The following is a 17077-nucleotide window of genomic DNA, read 5'->3' on the forward strand; positions in this document are numbered from 1 at the left end:
GTGGTTATTACAAATATGCGTGTTACAAAAATGTATGTTGAAATCTTCAAAAGCTATCGAATTATTTGCATACGTGTACTCGTACATATGAACATTGATCAACACTGATCAAGTGTATACCGGGACCCGGGATAGTCTTATTATAGCTCTTGCTTTGTCAAATCATTACTTTCATACCCCTTGCATTTAAGAAAAACAATGTTATAAAAAAAATAATAATCTGACATATAACAAGTATACATGTAGCATGTGCAATTTATTTGGCTAGGGGCATGTACACACGTGGTTCGAAACTGTAGGGGGCTACAAATGCGGCCATAACTAGTATATTTTTGAGGTGTTATAAAAAACAAATAATACTCACAAAAGCTTATAAAATTGCCGTTCTATCGATACCTTATATGCCATGTTTCATCCACCAACAACGCCACGACATCGATGAGAAATACGTTTCTACACGGGCATTTTCTTCGAAAAGGATAGGAAGTTAATGAATTAAAATAATTAATTCTTTTAGTTAACGCATTATGTTTACCTCTTTATTTGTTGTATGCAATAAGTATAGACCTTACTAATAATGACTGTTTGGTTGTCACACCTGTGCATGTGTCGTGCGAGGTACAGCGGTAAGGTAAATTACCGAGAGTCGCGATGTGCGGGGTGATTCGGAATACCCTAAATGACGGTGGTCCATTGAATTTCTACTAGTAAATCAACCTGTCAAATCTAACATGGGCCCACATAATACGACTAAATTCGTTTCATGAATGAACTGGTTCTTAACAAATATATGTACAGTATACAATATCTTTTCTTTAGATCTGTTTGTTTATTATTTTCAACCACAATCTGCAGTACATGTATAGTTACACGAAATCCATGCACAACGGCGCTACACCTGTCAATCAAAATCACTCGATATTGTGAACTCAGTCTGGTGTTACGGCAGCATTTCCGAAGTGATTCAAAATATTCTATCGGCTAATTCTAATTTTTCGCGTTGAATAATAATATTTTGGAACAAAGTTGGAATTAAGGCTGGAGCTGCATGCTGTGAATTTATCACACCTGCAGTCTGCAGTCTTCCCTTCTTACATGTATATGAAGCATCTGTTGAGTAATGAATCAGAGAGCATAATATGCGGAACAAGTTTGATTGAGATTTTTACTTTTCCTTTAAGATAAAATGATTAATAACATAATTTATGCATCTAATAGATACATATAAATGTACATGTATAGCTTTTTAAAAACAAGAATCTGTAATTGAAAATGTGAAAGTGAAGAGTTTAGGTAATAGTTCTTAACCAAAATTTAATGACAGTTCATTCCTTCCTAGTCTCTATATAACTTTTAATTACGGCCGTGCCCTCTCCCCTTCAAAAGATGTCTAATACATGCTTTTAAATTCTGTTTATGTATCAAGAAATTTCCACAGGTACTTGTGGACAGGATCCCCCCCCCCCCCCCAAATTCAACCCCAATGTTTCTTGGACATTTTTTTCCACAAATTATATTTATTACACTTATTCATCATGTTTATTCATCATGTGTACCATGGGAAAAAATCGAGTACAAGTACCTGTGGAAATTTCTATTTGCCCCCCCCCCTTCCCAAAAAAACTGTAATTGTTTTCTACGGGCTTGACAACAGGTACTTGTGGACAGACCCCACAAATTATATTTATTGCACTTACTCATCATGTGTACCATATGAAAAAATCGTGAAAACCCCAAAATAATCGTTCCACACAAAAAATGCCTCACTATGTATAGTTAAAACATTAATTTTTCATATTTCTTGATGAAATTAACATTAATAAAATCAACACAAAATTAATACCGTATTACATATCACTTGAATTTATCATAAAGCAGAAAATCTGTTCTGCGGGCTTCAAGGCCAGCTCAGGAACCTAAAGATGTCCTCATTTTCCAAGTCCAGTACAGAACGTAAATTAAATGAAATAAATCATACGATCACTGGGAAGAACTCAAAGAAAGTAGACTCTTGAGGAAAAGATATTTTGATTCGACTTATAAACTGAAATAAACCGATATTCTCTTTTTGCCACTCTTTCCTGGTGCCCTGGGACTCTGAATGTAGGATCAGTATTTTTCTCACAGGTCCGTTGTACGGATTGTACGGGGGGGGGGGGGCAGACCTTCTGAAAATAGTCTTTTGTTGTAGTTTTAATATGTAAATTTTGATTTAGTTGCTGCTTGCACCCTCCCCACTCTTTGTTTCTCTACGATCATACATAGGCGAATCCCAGCAAAAATGTAATGACCCCCCCCCCCCTCCAACACACACTTTTTTTTTTAAATGTGTATTGCGATAGGACTTAAAATTGGAAAACATTTTCTGTATATCTCTACATCGAAAAATATAAAACAAATATTTTTTTTTTTATATTTCCTTTTTAAAACAACATAGATAATTATGCATAGCTAATTAAAATATTTATCTTTGCAGACAATATGCTCTGGGTTATAGAACATGATGTGAAAGCGTATCGTAATGCACCTTGTAATCCGTTGGATTTTCAGATTTAAGGCCAATGCGAAAACCCAAAGACGCCGACATTTTATTATGCTACTGTAATCGAAGATCCGGGGGGCATACAGTTTTTGTCCTGTCCACCTGTCTATTTGTCTGTTAGACTGTGTTAGCCTCTTTGTCCGCAAAAACTTTAACTATGCCCATAAAATTTGATTGGTTGGAACTACTGCTTTCATATTTCTTATGTGTATTCCTAGTAACAAGGACTTCCTTCAGGTACCAACATATTTGACCTCTTGACCTTGAACTTGGAGTTTGATCCTCTTTCGCAAAATTTTACCAAACTATAACCTTGGCCAAAACTTTTGAAAAGTTGGTGCTATGGCTTTTATACTTCACATCTGTATCCCTTGTGATAAGTCTCCTCCTTGGGTATAAATATGTTTGACCATTTGACCTTGACCTTGGAGTTTGACCAACTTTTAAACAACTTTAGCCTTGACAATAACTTTTGAATGACTAGTACTAGGGCTTTTATATTACATAGGTAATTTTCTTGTGACAAGGCCTGTCATTGTATACCTTTAATTTTGACCATTTTACCTTGACCTTTGATTATGTCCTACTTTTGAAAAACTTTAACCTTGGTTTTAACTTTTGAACAGTTGGTGCTAAGGCTTTTTTAATACCACATGTGTATTCCTTGTAACAATTAAGACCTTCCCTCAAGTACAAACAATTATGTTCCCTTGACCTTGGAGTTTGACCTTTTAAAAAAATTAACCTTGGCCATAACTTTTAAACTGTTGCTGCTGTGGCTTTCATACAAGTATATATTTCACAGTATATTCTTTGTTCAAGACCTTTATTTGGGTAATAACATTTTTTTTTTATCTTTTGATCTTGACCATGGAGTTTGACTTGCATTTGAGAAACTTTTAACTTTTGCCATAAGATGCCATATGGGGGCATCAGTGTTTCAAAAATCACATGTTGTTCAGTATCCAAATTGGGCATAAAACATTTACAATGATCCTTTAAAGCAGTGAGTTGAACCTAATAAATTACGACTATAGAAATTATGATAATTTATTTCGATGTATGGTCTAAAAAAACGTTTATTATACCTCTGTGAAAACTAGCTTACAAGTGAAAAATCACTAGTAAAATAGAATTTGATTGGCCGAGAATGTCACGTGTCCATCATGTTTGCCCTGCAACAAAACGTCGTGTTTCACGATTGTGACGTCACAATTAAACGAGTGAGGAGTTAGATTGTTTATAGCGACGCTGCTAACTTCGTTCGCGCGGTAACAACAACTAAAAATTCACCCCAAAAAATCACCTTAATTAATGGAATTGCATACAGATATTAGATTAAACGTTCTTTATTAAAATTTTTGCACTTTTCAAAATTCGTTTATGGAAATACAGCTAACATACGTCATGAGACGTCACAGTCTAGACGTTCCAAATGTCTCGTGCTGTTTGAAGAGGTGGATCTTAAAATTAAGTGAACAATGCACTCGCCCAACGGTCGCACCGTCAGCATATTATCGTTGATTGATTGTGTCGATTTAAATGTGTAAAAATGTAATGGTGTTTGAATGTTACTGGTGTGATCACACAAACTTGTCACGTAGGATTTTTTTTTTTAATGAAACGAGGCTATTGGTGTACCTGTAACTTACATCTCTTTCATATCGTTCTCATCAAATGCATGTTTGCTTTATTCATTGGATCTCCTTTGTAATTCCTGCATTTTGGTTAATTCGGTAGTGAGGGAGACATAAAGATTTCTTCGCAAATGAAAAATCATATTTCTCTCGGGCGTTGCCTTCGGGGAGTATGATTTTTCATGGGCGAAGAAATCTTCAAGTTGCCCTCGGGGAATATGATTTTTTATGGGCGAAGAAATCTTCATGTCTCCCTCACTATCATGCAATAAATGCAAACTGTGAACTTGTCAACTGCGAAACACACAAAAGGGTATCGCTGATATCATACAGAGTGTATCATTGCCTTGATCAGGCCCATAGGAAGCAAATTCAGAGGGGTTTTTTTTTGGGGGGGGCACAGCCATACATTTTCAGTTGACAGTTGAGGGGGCACTACTACCATAAATTTCCTGACAAGCAAAAAAAAGGTCACCAACTACCAAAAATTCCTTGACAAGCAAAAAAAAGAAGGTTATCAGACGTTTCTATCGAGGTGGCACAAGCTATAGTATCTATGTCTACTATAGTAATCTATATATCGGCAAAATTATTGGGGGCACGCCCCCCCCCCCCTCCCTCGGTTCCTACGGCCATGTTGATTAAATTTAGGGTCACTAAGGAAAGAATGTTTTGACTGGATGAATGGTCTGAAAGAACATGTGTTAACTTGTCGAGTCGGTAACACAAAGATGGGGTTTGCTTATAACCAGAGTGTGTCATGGTTTGATGCAAGGTCATTTGAACGAGTTCAAGGTCATCAACGGAGAAACAACATTCCTTAACTGTCTTTCTACTGGTGAGACATTGCAAGTTGATACCCCTTACAAGATTGCTTATAACTTTAGAATGTGGCATGACCTTGACTCAAGGTCACTTCTTCCTGTTCGCAGCTCCGACGGAAGACCTACTCGTTGCTTTGCAACGAGCTCTGCTCTAGTATTCTTAATATTATTGTATAGACGAAATTGTGTAAAGGACTTTGTCCGCTCCATTTCTTCAGAACAGCTTAACATATGAAAGTTAACTCTGTCAGATATCATAGATAATGACTTGTAGATGTCACCATGAACATTTTTTCCGTCGTTAATACTTCCGGTCGTCACAGAAAGTGGATTAAAAAGTCGATTTTTTCAATTTCTTCGTCTTTCTAACTTCTTTTTTCTGTAATATTCATAGGGTATGTAAAGACCCCTCTTTGAAGCTTTTACGTATTACCAGTTTCTTGATAGGATTAAGAAGGAATTTAATATCTTTAAATATCTTAGAATTTCCGAAAACGTAGGACCAACGTTTTTTAAACACTACAAAATATTGATTTTTTCCCCGTATATATAGTTTGCGGGGACTGCTCAGTGCTCATTCACGTAGGAGGAGGTGTAGAGATAACACCTACCTGGTGATTGGAATAGGCCAGAAAAACCTTCCTGTTGCCATGGAAACGAGTTTATATTAAATAAAAATGGTTGTATATGATATATATCATGTGTGTGCATTTTATTTGCCCCTCTTTTATTTTGTCAACTGTAGAAGACATTGTCATCTTTACAGACCCCCCCCCCCCTTCTCTTTTATTGTAATGAATGCAAATTTCTCTTTTATGCTTTGGATTCTAAATTAAATGACCTTGACCTTCATATCACAAGCAACTCTTCTTGAAGTTTTCAAAATGATAAGGCTTCATTCCATGTACAAAATAAAGGTAATTTACATGTTTATGTTCAAGATCCCCCCCCCCCCCCTTGAAGCAGCCAGGTGGAATAGGCAGATATAAAATATACAACTTATAAGGAACTTCTTAAGAGGTTCATTAATAAAATTCAGTTTCCCTGATGTGGTTTGATATTTTGCTACCATTCACTCTTCTTCTGTTTGGTCTCTAGAATTTATAATTATTTTATTTAGAATTAATTTATCTTTAGAAAGTAGTGATTGTCAGCTGCATTCATTAGCCGTTTTCTTGTATATCTATTACTTGCATATTAATAAGTTCATTAAATAATATTTTAAAGTATTAAAACTTCATTTCTATTAAATTTTATTAATTTGTAAATCCTTGGATCCGCTCCGGCAGGTGCGCGAAAGCCTCATCACTACTGTAAACAAATTATTCATCACGCCGAAAATGTTCATGATTCCGCTAAACTAAGAAAGTTTACACATAGTTTATCATCTCATAAACAACCATCAGCCCTGTCCAATGCAGAAATGCTCGAATTGAAGGGGAAAATTCAGGAATTCTTTTGCGTCAGCCATGTTTTGACGTGAACCTTATACGGCATTCTGTTATATTCTTAATATTATTGTATAGACGAAATTGTGTAAAGGACTTTGTCCGCTCCATTTCTTCAGAACAGCTTAACATATGAAAGTTAACTCTGTCAGATATCATAGATAATGACTTGTAGATGTCACCATGAACATTTTTTCCGTCGTTAATACTTCCGGTCGTCACAGAAAGTGGATTAAAAAGTCGATTTTTTCAATTTCTTCGTCTTTCTAACTTCTTTTTTCTGTAATATTCATAGGGTATGTAAAGACCCCTCTTTGAAGCTTTTACGTATTACCAGTTTCTTGATAGGATTAAGAAGGAATTTAATATCTTTAAATATCTTAGAATTTCCGAAAACGTAGGACCAACGTTTTTTAAACACTACAAAATATTGATTTTTTCCCCGTATATATAGTTTGCGGGGACTGCTCAGTGCTCATTCACGTAGGAGGAGGTGTAGAGATAACACCTACCTGGTGATTGGAATAGGCCAGAAAAACCTTCCTGTTGCCATGGAAACGAGTTTATATTAAATAAAAATGGTTGTATATGATATATATCATGTGTGTGCATTTTATTTGCCCCTCTTTTATTTTGTCAACTGTAGAAGACATTGTCATCTTTACAGACCCCCCCCCCCCTTCTCTTTTATTGTAATGAATGCAAATTTCTCTTTTATGCTTTGGATTCTAAATTAAATGACCTTGACCTTCATATCACAAGCAACTCTTCTTGAAGTTTTCAAAATGATAAGGCTTCATTCCATGTACAAAATAAAGGTAATTTACATGTTTATGTTCAAGATCCCCCCCCCCCCCCCTTGAAGCAGCCAGGTGGAATAGGCAGATATAAAATATACAACTTATAAGGAACTTCTTAAGAGGTTCATTAATAAAATTCAGTTTCCCTGATGTGGTTTGATATTTTGCTACCATTCACTCTTCTTCTGTTTGGTCTCTAGAATTTATAATTATTTTATTTAGAATTAATTTATCTTTAGAAAGTAGTGATTGTCAGCTGCATTCATTAGCCGTTTTCTTGTATATCTATTACTTGCATATTAATAAGTTCATTAAATAATATTTTAAAGTATTAAAACTTCATTTCTATTAAATTTTATTAATTTGTAAATCCTTGGATCCGCTCCGGCAGGTGCGCGAAAGCCTCATCACTACTGTAAACAAATTATTCATCACGCCGAAAATGTTCATGATTCCGCTAAACTAAGAAAGTTTACACATAGTTTATCATCTCATAAACAACCATCAGCCCTGTCCAATGCAGAAATGCTCGAATTGAAGGGGAAAATTCAGGAATTCTTTTGCGTCAGCCATGTTTTGACGTGAACCTTATACGGCATTCTGTTATATTCTTAATATTATTGTATAGACGAAATTGTGTAAAGGACTTTGTCCGCTCCATTTCTTCAGAACAGCTTAACATATGAAAGTTAACTCTGTCAGATATCATAGATAATGACTTGTAGATGTCACCATGAACATTTTTTCCGTCGTTAATACTTCCGGTCGTCACAGAAAGTGGATTAAAAAGTCGATTTTTTCAATTTCTTCGTCTTTCTAACTTCTTTTTTCTGTAATATTCATAGGGTATGTAAAGACCCCTCTTTGAAGCTTTTACGTATTACCAGTTTCTTGATAGGATTAAGAAGGAATTTAATATCTTTAAATATCTTAGAATTTCCGAAAACGTAGGACCAACGTTTTTTAAACACTACAAAATATTGATTTTTTCCCCGTATATATAGTTTGCGGGGACTGCTCAGTGCTCATTCACGTAGGAGGAGGTGTAGAGATAACACCTACCTGGTGATTGGAATAGGCCAGAAAAACCTTCCTGTTGCCATGGAAACGAGTTTATATTAAATAAAAATGGTTGTATATGATATATATCATGTGTGTGCATTTTATTTGCCCCTCTTTTATTTTGTCAACTGTAGAAGACATTGTCATCTTTACAGACCCCCCCCCCCTTCTCTTTTATTGTAATGAATGCAAATTTCTCTTTTATGCTTTGGATTCTAAATTAAATGACCTTGACCTTCATATCACAAGCAACTCTTCTTGAAGTTTTCAAAATGATAAGGCTTCATTCCATGTACAAAATAAAGGTAATTTACATGTTTATGTTCAAGATCCCCCCCCCCCCCCCTTGAAGCAGCCAGGTGGAATAGGCAGATATAAAATATACAACTTATAAGGAACTTCTTAAGAGGTTCATTAATAAAATTCAGTTTCCCTGATGTGGTTTGATATTTTGCTACCATTCACTCTTCTTCTGTTTGGTCTCTAGAATTTATAATTATTTTATTTAGAATTAATTTATCTTTAGAAAGTAGTGATTGTCAGCTGCATTCATTAGCCGTTTTCTTGTATATCTATTACTTGCATATTAATAAGTTCATTAAATAATATTTTAAAGTATTAAAACTTCATTTCTATTAAATTTTATTAATTTGTAAATCCTTGGATCCGCTCCGGCAGGTGCGCGAAAGCCTCATCACTACTGTAAACAAATTATTCATCACGCCGAAAATGTTCATGATTCCGCTAAACTAAGAAAGTTTACACATAGTTTATCATCTCATAAACAACCATCAGCCCTGTCCAATGCAGAAATGCTCGAATTGAAGGGGAAAATTCAGGAATTCTTTTGCGTCAGCCATGTTTTGACGTGAACCTTATACGGCATTCTGTTATATTCTTAATATTATTGTATAGACGAAATTGTGTAAAGGACTTTGTCCGCTCCATTTCTTCAGAACAGCTTAACATATGAAAGTTAACTCTGTCAGATATCATAGATAATGACTTGTAGATGTCACCATGAACATTTTTTCCGTCGTTAATACTTCCGGTCGTCACAGAAAGTGGATTAAAAAGTCGATTTTTTCAATTTCTTCGTCTTTCTAACTTCTTTTTTCTGTAATATTCATAGGGTACGTAAAGACCCCTCTTTGAAGCTTTTACGTATTACCAGTTTCTTGATAGGATTAAGAAGGAATTTAATATCTTTAAATATCTTAGAATTTCCGAAAACGTAGGACCAACGTTTTTTAAACACTACAAAATATTGATTTTTTCCCCGTATATATAGTTTGCGGGGACTGCTCAGTGCTCATTCACGTAGGAGGAGGTGTAGAGATAACACCTACCTGGTGATTGGAATAGGCCAGAAAAACCTTCCTGTTGCCATGGAAACGAGTTTATATTAAATAAAAATGGTTGTATATGATATATATCATGTGTGTGCATTTTATTTGCCCCTCTTTTATTTTGTCAACTGTAGAAGACATTGTCATCTTTACAGACCCCCCCCCCTTCTCTTTTATTGTAATGAATGCAAATTTCTCTTTTATGCTTTGGATTCTAAATTAAATGACCTTGACCTTCATATCACAAGCAACTCTTCTTGAAGTTTTCAAAATGATAAGGCTTCATTCTATGTACAAAATAAAGGTAATTTACATGTTTATGTTCAAGACCCCCCCCCCTCCCCTTGAAGCAGCCAGGTGGAATAGGCAGATATAAAATATACAACTTATAAGGAACTTCTTAAGAGGTTCATTAATAAAATTCAGTTCCCCTGATGTGGTTTGATATTTTGCTACCATTCACTCTTCTTCTGTTTGGTCTCTAGAATTTATAATTATTTTATTTAGAATTAATTTATCTTTAGAAAGTAGTGATTGTCAGCTGCATTCATTAGCCGCTTTCTTGTATATCTATTACTTGCATATTAATAAGTTCATTAAATAATATTTTAAAGTATTAAAACTTCATTTCTATTAAATTTTATTAATTTGTAAATCCTTGGATCCGCTCCGGCAGGTGCGCGAAAGCCTCATCACTACTGTAAACAAATTATTCATCACGCCGAAAATGTTCATGATTCCGCTAAACTAAGAAAGTTTACACATAGTTTATCATCTCATAAACAACCATCAGCCCTGTCCAATGCAGAAATGCTCGAATTGAAGGGGAAAATTCAGGAATTCTTTTGCGTCAGCCATGTTTTGACGTGAACCTTATACGGCATTCTGTTATATTCTTAATATTATTGTATAGACGAAATTGTGTAAAGGACTTTGTCCGCTCCATTTCTTTAGAACAGCTTAACATATGAAAGTTAACTCTGTCAGATATCATAGATAATGACTTGTAGATGTCACCATGAACATTTTTTCCGTCGTTAATACTTCCGGTCGTCACAGAAAGTGGATTAAAAAGTCGATTTTTTCAATTTCTTCGTCTTTCTAACTTCTTTTTTCTGTAATATTCATAGGGTACGTAAAGACCCCTCTTTGAAGCTTTTACGTATTACCAGTTTCTTGATAGGATTAAGAAGGAATTTAATATCTTTAAATATCTTAGAATTTCCGAAAACGTAGGACCAACGTTTTTTAAACACTACAAAATATTGATTTTTTCCCCGTATATATAGTTTGCGGGGACTGCTCAGTGCTCATTCACGTAGGAGGAGGTGTAGAGATAACACCTACCTGGTGATTGGAATAGGCCAGAAAAACCTTCCTGTTGCCATGGAAACGAGTTTATATTAAATAAAAATGGTTGTATATGATATATATCATGTGTGTGCATTTTATTTGCCCCTCTTTTATTTTGTCAACTGTAGAAGACATTGTCATCTTTACAGACCCCCCCCCTTCTCTTTTATTGTAATGAATGCAAATTTCTCTTTTATGCTTTGGATTCTAAATTAAATGACCTTGACCTTCATATCACAAGCAACTCTTCTTGAAGTTTTCAAAATGATAAGGCTTCATTCTATGTACAAAATAAAGGTAATTTACATGTTTATGTTCAAGACCCCCCCCCCCTCCCCTTGAAGCAGCCAGGTGGAATAGGCAGATATAAAATATACAACTTATAAGGAACTTCTTAAGAGGTTCATTAATAAAATTCAGTTCCCCTGATGTGGTTTGATATTTTGCTACCATTCACTCTTCTTCTGTTTGGTCTCTAGAATTTATAATTATTTTATTTAGAATTAATTTATCTTTAGAAAGTAGTGATTGTCAGCTGCATTCATTAGCCGCTTTCTTGTATATCTATTACTTGCATATTAATAAGTTCATTAAATAATATTTTAAAGTATTAAAACTTCATTTCTATTAAATTTTATTAATTTGTAAATCCTTGGATCCGCTCCGGCAGGTGCGCGAAAGCCTCATCACTACTGTAAACAAATTATTCATCACGCCGAAAATGTTCATGATTCCGCTAAACTAAGAAAGTTTACACATAGTTTATCATCTCATAAACAACCATCAGCCCTGTCCAATGCAGAAATGCTCGAATTGAAGGGGAAAATTCAGGAATTCTTTTGCGTCAGCCATGTTTTGACGTGAACCTTATACGGCATTCTGTTATATTCTTAATATTATTGTATAGACGAAATTGTGTAAAGGACCTTTGTCCGCTCCATTTCTTTAGAACAGCTTAACATATGAAAGTTAACTCTGTCAGATATCATAGATAATGACTTGTAGATGTCACCATGAACATTTTTTCCGTCGTTAATACTTCCGGTCGTCACAGAAAGTGGATTAAAAAGTCGATTTTTTCAATTTCTTCGTCTTTCTAGCTTCTTTTTTCTGTAATATTCATAGGGTACGTAAAGACCCCTCTTTGAAGCTTTTACGTATTACCAGTTTCTTGATAGGATTAAGAAGGAATTTAATATCTTTAAATATCTTAGAATTTCCGAAAACGTAGGACCAACGTTTTTTAAACACTACAAAATATTGATTTTTTCCCCGTATATATAGTTTGCGGGGACTGCTCAGTGCTCATTCACGTAGGAGGAGGTGTAGAGATAACACCTACCTGGTGATTGGAATAGGCCAGAAAAACCTTCCTGTTGCCATGGAAACGAGTTTATATTAAATAAAAATGGTTGTATATGATATATATCATGTGTGTGCATTTTATTTGCCCCTCTTTTATTTTGTCAACTGTAGAAGACATTGTCATCTTTACAGACCCCCCCCCCCCTTCTCTTTTATTGTAATGAATGCAAATTTCTCTTTTATGCTTTGGATTCTAAATTAAATGACCTTGACCTTCATATCACAAGCAACTCTTCTTGAAGTTTTCAAAATGATAAGGCTTCATTCTATGTACAAAATAAAGGTAATTTACATGTTTATGTTCAAGACCCCCCCCCCCCTCCCCTTGAAGCAGCCAGGTGGAATAGGCAGATATAAAATATACAACTTATAAGGAACTTCTTAAGAGGTTCATTAATAAAATTCAGTTCCCCTGATGTGGTTTGATATTTTGCTACCATTCACTCTTCTTCTGTTTGGTCTCTAGAATTTATAATTATTTTATTTAGAATTAATTTATCTTTAGAAAGTAGTGATTGTCAGCTGCATTCATTAGCCGCTTTCTTGTATATCTATTACTTGCATATTAATAAGTTCATTAAATAATATTTTAAAGTATTAAAACTTCATTTCTATTAAATTTTATTAATTTGTAAATCCTTGGATCCGCTCCGGCAGGTGCGCGAAAGCCTCATCACTACTGTAAACAAATTATTCATCACGCCGAAAATGTTCATGATTCCGCTAAACTAAGAAAGTTTACACATAGTTTATCATCTCATAAACAACCATCAGCCCTGTCCAACGCAGAAATGCTCGAATTGAAGGGGAAAATTCAGGAATTCTTTTGCGTCAGCCATGTTTTGACGTGAACCTTATACGGCATTCTGTTATATTCTTAATATTATTGTATAGACGAAATTGTGTAAAGGACTTTGTCCGCTCCATTTCTTTAGAACAGCTTAACATATGAAAGTTAACTCTGTCAGATATCATAGATAATGACTTGTAGATGTCACCATGAACATTTTTTCCGTCGTTAATACTTCCGGTCGTCACAGAAAGTGGATTAAAAAGTCGATTTTTTCAATTTCTTCGTCTTTCTAGCTTCTTTTTTCTGTAATATTCATAGGGTACGTAAAGACCCCTCTTTGAAGCTTTTACGTATTACCAGTTTCTTGATAGGATTAAGAAGGAATTTAATATCTTTAAATATCTTAGAATTTCCGAAAACGTAGGACCAACGTTTTTTAAACACTACAAAATATTGATTTTTTCCCCGTATATATAGTTTGCGGGGACTGCTCAGTGCTCATTCACGTAGGAGGAGGTGTAGAGATAACACCTACCTGGTGATTGGAATAGGCCAGAAAAACCTTCCTGTTGCCATGGAAACGAGTTTATATTAAATAAAAATGGTTGTATATGATATATATCATGTGTGTGCATTTTATTTGCCCCTCTTTTATTTTGTCAACTGTAGAAGACATTGTCATCTTTACAGACCCCCCCCCTTCTCTTTTATTGTAATGAATGCAAATTTCTCTTTTATGCTTTGGATTCTAAATTAAATGACCTTGACCTTCATATCACAAGCAACTCTTCTTGAAGTTTTCAAAATGATAAGGCTTCATTCTATGTACAAAATAAAGGTAATTTACATGTTTATGTTCAAGACCCCCCCCCCTCCCCTTGAAGCAGCCAGGTGGAATAGGCAGATATAAAATATACAACTTATAAGGAACTTCTTAAGAGGTTCATTAATAAAATTCAGTTCCCCTGATGTGGTTTGATATTTTGCTACCATTCACTCTTCTTCTGTTTGGTCTCTAGAATTTATAATTATTTTATTTAGAATTAATTTATCTTTAGAAAGTAGTGATTGTCAGCTGCATTCATTAGCCGCTTTCTTGTATATCTATTACTTGCATATTAATAAGTTCATTAAATAATATTTTAAAGTATTAAAACTTCATTTCTATTAAATTTTATTAATTTGTAAATCCTTGGATCCGCTCCGGCAGGTGCGCGAAAGCCTCATCACTACTGTAAACAAATTATTCATCACGCCGAAAATGTTCATGATTCCGCTAAACTAAGAAAGTTTACACATAGTTTATCATCTCATAAACAACCATCAGCCCTGTCCAATGCAGAAATGCTCGAATTGAAGGGGAAAATTCAGGAATTCTTTTGCGTCAGCCATGTTTTGACGTGAACCTTATACGGCATTCTGTTATATTCTTAATATTATTGTATAGACGAAATTGTGTAAAGGACTTTGTCCGCTCCATTTCTTTAGAACAGCTTAACATATGAAAGTTAACTCTGTCAGATATCATAGATAATGACTTGTAGATGTCACCATGAACATTTTTTCCGTCGTTAATACTTCCGGTCGTCACAGAAAGTGGATTAAAAAGTCGATTTTTTCAATTTCTTCGTCTTTCTAACTTCTTTTTTCTGTAATATTCATAGGGTACGTAAAGACCCCTCTTTGAAGCTTTTACGTATTACCAGTTTCTTGATAGGATTAAGAAGGAATTTAATATCTTTAAATATCTTAGAATTTCCGAAAACGTAGGACCAACGTTTTTTAAACACTACAAAATATTGATTTTTTCCCCGTATATATAGTTTGCGGGGACTGCTCAGTGCTCATTCACGTAGGAGGAGGTGTAGAGATAACACCTACCTGGTGATTGGAATAGGCCAGAAAAACCTTCCTGTTGCCATGGAAACGAGTTTATATTAAATAAAAATGGTTGTATATGATATATATCATGTGTGTGCATTTTATTTGCCCCTCTTTTATTTTGTCAACTGTAGAAGACATTGTCATCTTTACAGACCCCCCCCCTTCTCTTTTATTGTAATGAATGCAAATTTCTCTTTTATGCTTTGGATTCTAAATTAAATGACCTTGACCTTCATATCACAAGCAACTCTTCTTGAAGTTTTCAAAATGATAAGGCTTCATTCTATGTACAAAATAAAGGTAATTTACATGTTTATGTTCAAGACCCCCCCCCCCTCCCCTTGAAGCAGCCAGGTGGAATAGGCAGATATAAAATATACAACTTATAAGGAACTTCTTAAGAGGTTCATTAATAAAATTCAGTTCCCCTGATGTGGTTTGATATTTTGCTACCATTCACTCTTCTTCTGTTTGGTCTCTAGAATTTATAATTATTTTATTTAGAATTAATTTATCTTTAGAAAGTAGTGATTGTCAGCTGCATTCATTAGCCGCTTTCTTGTATATCTATTACTTGCATATTAATAAGTTCATTAAATAATATTTTAAAGTATTAAAACTTCATTTCTATTAAATTTTATTAATTTGTAAATCCTTGGATCCGCTCCGGCAGGTGCGCGAAAGCCTCATCACTACTGTAAACAAATTATTCATCACGCCGAAAATGTTCATGATTCCGCTAAACTAAGAAAGTTTACACATAGTTTATCATCTCATAAACAACCATCAGCCCTGTCCAATGCAGAAATGCTCGAATTGAAGGGGAAAATTCAGGAATTCTTTTGCGTCAGCCATGTTTTGACGTGAACCTTATACGGCATTCTGTTATATTCTTAATATTATTGTATAGACGAAATTGTGTAAAGGACCTTTGTCCGCTCCATTTCTTTAGAACAGCTTAACATATGAAAGTTAACTCTGTCAGATATCATAGATAATGACTTGTAGATGTCACCATGAACATTTTTTCCGTCGTTAATACTTCCGGTCGTCACAGAAAGTGGATTAAAAAGTCGATTTTTTCAATTTCTTCGTCTTTCTAGCTTCTTTTTTCTGTAATATTCATAGGGTACGTAAAGACCCCTCTTTGAAGCTTTTACGTATTACCAGTTTCTTGATAGGATTAAGAAGGAATTTAATATCTTTAAATATCTTAGAATTTCCGAAAACGTAGGACCAACGTTTTTTAAACACTACAAAATATTGATTTTTTCCCCGTATATATAGTTTGCGGGGACTGCTCAGTGCTCATTCACGTAGGAGGAGGTGTAGAGATAACACCTACCTGGTGATTGGAATAGGCCAGAAAAACCTTCCTGTTGCCATGGAAACGAGTTTATATTAAATAAAAATGGTTGTATATGATATATATCATGTGTGTGCATTTTATTTGCCCCTCTTTTATTTTGTCAACTGTAGAAGACATTGTCATCTTTACAGACCCCCCCCCCCCTTCTCTTTTATTGTAATGAATGCAAATTTCTCTTTTATGCTTTGGATTCTAAATTAAATGACCTTGACCTTCATATCACAAGCAACTCTTCTTGAAGTTTTCAAAATGATAAGGCTTCATTCTATGTACAAAATAAAGGTAATTTACATGTTTATGTTCAAGACCCCCCCCCCCTCCCCTTGAAGCAGCCAGGTGGAATAGGCAGATATAAAATATACAACTTATAAGGAACTTCTTAAGAGGTTCATTAATAAAATTCAGTTCCCCTGATGTGGTTTGATATTTTGCTACCATTCACTCTTCTTCTGTTTGGTCTCTAGAATTTATAATTATTTTATTTAGAATTAATTTATCTTTAGAAAGTAGTGATTGTCAGCTGCATTCATTAGCCGCTTTCTTGTATATCTATTACTTGCATATTAATAAGTTCATTAAATAATATTTTAAAGTATTAAAACTTCATTTCTATTAAATTTTATTAATTTGTAAATCCTTGGATCCGCTCCG

Source organism: Saccostrea echinata, unplaced genomic scaffold (genome assembly GCF_033153115.1).
Source record: "Saccostrea echinata isolate AGI-Se365-2 ecotype Australia unplaced genomic scaffold, CSIRO_AGI_Sech_v1 ptg000085l, whole genome shotgun sequence".
Taxonomy (NCBI): domain Eukaryota; kingdom Metazoa; phylum Mollusca; class Bivalvia; order Ostreida; family Ostreidae; genus Saccostrea; species Saccostrea echinata.